The sequence below is a fragment of the Trichechus manatus genome, unplaced genomic scaffold (genome assembly GCF_000243295.1).
Source record: "Trichechus manatus latirostris isolate Lorelei unplaced genomic scaffold, TriManLat1.0 scaffold00165, whole genome shotgun sequence".
Lineage (NCBI taxonomy): Eukaryota > Metazoa > Chordata > Mammalia > Sirenia > Trichechidae > Trichechus > Trichechus manatus.
Genome location: NW_004444101.1, coordinates 2,932,084 through 2,935,691, shown reverse-complemented (window position 1 = coordinate 2,935,691; position 3,608 = coordinate 2,932,084). Strand labels below are relative to the sequence as shown.

At 42.7% G+C, this 3,608-nt stretch overlaps 1 long non-coding RNA gene across 1 annotated transcript in view; it reads left to right on the top strand.

Annotated features, from left to right (window-relative positions):
* Positions 1–2,860, top strand: part of LOC111822366 (uncharacterized) — a 3,686-nt gene extending 826 nt beyond the window's left edge. Inside the window, exons 2-3 of the long non-coding RNA XR_002825641.1 lie at positions 730–874; positions 1,661–2,860. This is a non-coding gene — a long non-coding RNA (uncharacterized LOC111822366). The remainder of the gene's footprint in view (positions 1–729; positions 875–1,660) is intronic.
* Positions 2,861–3,608: the final 748 nt, after the last annotated feature.

Here is a 3,608-nt window from a genome sequence, read left to right as displayed (position 1 = left end):
ACGTAGTCTCGCCATCCTTGCTTCTAAGGAGCATTCTGGCTGTACTTCTTCCAAGACAGATTTGTTTGTTCTTCTGGCAGTCCATGGTATAGTCAGTATTCTTAGCCAGCATCATAATTCAAAGGCATCAGTTCTTCTTCTGGCTTCCTTATTCACTGTCCAGCTTTCACATGCATATGAGGTGATTGAAAACACCATGGCTTGGGTCAGGAGAACCTTAGTCCTTAAAGTGACATCTTGGCTTTTTAACACTTTAAAAAGGTCTTTTGCAGCAGATTTGCCCAATGCAATACATTGTTTGATTTCTTGACTGCTGTTTCCATGGGCATTGATTGTAGATCTAAGTAAAATGAAATCCTTGACAAGTTCAATCTTTTCTACGTTTGTCAGGACTTTTGTTTTCTTTGTGTTGAGGTGTAATCCGTACTGAAGGCTGTAGTCTTTGAACTTCAGCAGTAAGTGCTTCAAGTCCTCTTCACTTGTGGCAGCAAGGTTGTGTCATCTGTGTATCACAGCAACATGTGAGCCACCACAGTACGACAAACTGACAGACAGGTGGTGGTCATAAAGATTACAGCCTTGGATACCCTACGGGGCAGTTCTACTCTGTCTTATAGGGTCACTTTGAGTTGGAATCGACTCTACTTAACGGCAACAGGTTTTCAGCCTCTAACTTCTAGGCCAGAAAGTCAGACTGAACAAATTTGTAATTAATTCTTAATTCCACAGACTTCAGTCTCCCTGCTGACCTGTGAATGTGAGAGAACTACACGGTAGAAACAAGATTCCTCTGGCACCATCGGACATCACGTGAGGTTGAAGGCCATCGCACTCAACTTCTGACCTCGAGGGGTGCTCCTTGCCCAGATTCTTGGTAATTAATCCTACTTAGCGTTTGTAGAGCGATGACAACAGAGCTAAGTTTATGATCTCATTTATCACCCTCCCTGTCATTAAAATACGCAATGCAAAGACCCCACCCGAATACTTGAAGAAAAGCCAGTGAATGCAAAGCACAAATTCCTTCCTCCACACTGTTGGCCATGGACTTGTTCTGGGGTGGCTCTGAGTGCTGGCCTCTGATTAGTTCATCTGGGATTTGCTTGTGGAGCAAGTAAAGGCAATGGACTTAAATCAGATGCTGTCTTGGGAATCCATCTTCTTCTAAGCCAAATTAAATGCATGTATTCCATTAATATGTGGAAAGAGATTAAAATGATGATAGAATTGGCCAGTCTACAGTCTTTTAGAACAAAAATGGCAATTGTTTGCTCCTGGGAGGGAAGTTCAGTTTAAAAAATCTTAAAATGAGAATAAACATTCATATGACTCATGAATTAGTCATACAGTGGTACATTTTCCCCCAACTCCCTGGAGCAGCTGACATAATCAAGGTGCTTATTGGCTAGGCTGACCTTATTCTATCCCACACTACTGAAATGAACAGCTAAGCTGGCTTCCTCATTAGCCTACACCCACAGTTGCATCATACTGGCTGTTCTAAGAAATGACAACAATAGATAAACATAGAGGATGAGGCAGAAATTCAGGGTTATGCAACTTAGTGCTATACACACTTTGTGCAAGAGGGTAACTTCTGGTGTTTCTGGGTAACTGCTCAAACTCCTCTGAAACATATTTTTGATACTTTTTTTTCCAGGAGGAAGAATTTAAAAAATATATGGAAGTTTCACGGTGACATATTTTGGCTCAATATAACAGTTAACCAGTTGCCCTTGAGTCATCTCCAACTCATGGCGACCCCATGAGTGTCAGAGCAGAACTGTCTCCACAGGGTTTTCAATGGCTGTTTTTTTGGAAGTAGATATCCAGGCCTTTCTTCTGAGGAAACTCTGAGTCGACTCAAATCTCCAACATTTCAGTCAACAGCTGAGCACACCAACTGTTTACACCACCAGGCTCAATATAGGGAAGGACTTTCTTACAAAAAAGGCAAAGGCTATCCTAAATTCTCCACCGTGAACATGTTTTCAGTAGAACCTGGACAACAGTCAGCCTGGATGTTTTCAAGGGGTGGACTTCAGCAGTCACAGTTGACGGCCTTCCCATATACTCCCCATGGCTTCAAACTGTAGGAACACGGAACTCTGTCTCAAGCCTTTCTCTGATGGAAGGAGCCAGCCAGAAATGTCAGGGAGTTAAGGGCCTACTGGGAACAGCCCTCAGCCAGGGACTGACAATAGTTGGAGGATAAATACCCCAGCTCTCTCACCTTTCAAGTGGGACAACTTTGAGACAAGTTCTATACCCAGCCAGAGGTCCCCAGTGGGAATGGGCTGGCTGCCCAGAGCAGTCATTAATGCTTCGTTCTATTTGCTTCTTTCCCAAACCACATTCTGGGCTCCCCTGCCAGAGCTTCCAGAATCACCTCCAAAATAAGTTCCTTGTGCTCAAATCCTTGTCTCAGGGTTTGCTATTAGGGGAGCCCAATCTGAGAAAGCGGGTTTGTGTACTGGGATGGTTAAGTTGTGAGGGAAGGAAAACTGGATCTCACCCTCTACGGCCTTGAAAGCTGAACCTAAGGAGAATAAGAAAGGAAGAGGATCCCTAATGATTAGGAGAAGAAGAGGCTGAGGCTAGAATATTGTTAGGGATCACTGACTATGCTATGAGGACCAGGAAGAGCTGCCTCAGGTGTGACACCAAGAGAGCAGTCCTGGAAGTCCCCACCCTCACCTTCCCAGAGGGCATGGCGACTTGTTAGAAAATGACACAGCCTAAATCTCAGAAAAGATGGTATTTGAAAACTTTCACAGCTATTCCTTAGACCTCTGACTTCAGTTTGCTCTTTCATCTCAAGAGTTTCATAAAACTGTGTGTGTGTTTAAAAATATATTAAGTACACAGTAAAGATGGCATTTCAAATCAATGGGGAAAAGCATGGGATATTTACAAAGTGGCTTTTAAGTAACTGTTGTGGATTGTATCCCCCCAAAAGACATGTTGAACCTCTAATCACTGCACAATTGCACATGACATTTTTGGAAATAAGGTCTTTGAAGATGCTATCAGTTAAGTTAAACATGGTTATCTCAGAGTAGGATGAGTCCTAATCTCAATCCCTTTTGAATGAGGTCTTATAAAGAGGGGGAAAGACATGGAAACAGAGTCACACACAGGGGGACAACAGCATGTGAGGATCCATCCACAAGCCAAGGAATGCCAACGGTTGCTGGCAAACACCAGGAGCTAGGGGAGAGACATGGAACAGTTTCTCTCTCAAAGTCCCCAGAAGGAATCAACATGATCAACACCCTGAATTCGGACTTCTAGCTTCCAGAACTGTGAGAAAATAAATGTTTGTATTTTAAAGCCACCTACCTGGTGGTATTTTGTTATGGGAGCCCAAGGAAACCAAAACAATAACTATCGTATAGAATTATAAAGTTCAATATGGCTTCATGTCTTAAACGAAAATAATTTCAGCTGTGATTAAAATATTAAACATTGGAGGCGGGGCCAAGATGGCAGAGAAGTCAAATGCTTCCTGTGATCTCTCTTACAACAAAGACCCAGAAAAACAAGTGAATCAATTATATATGACAATCTAGGAGCTCTGAACATCAAAGGCAAAATTGAGGAATCAG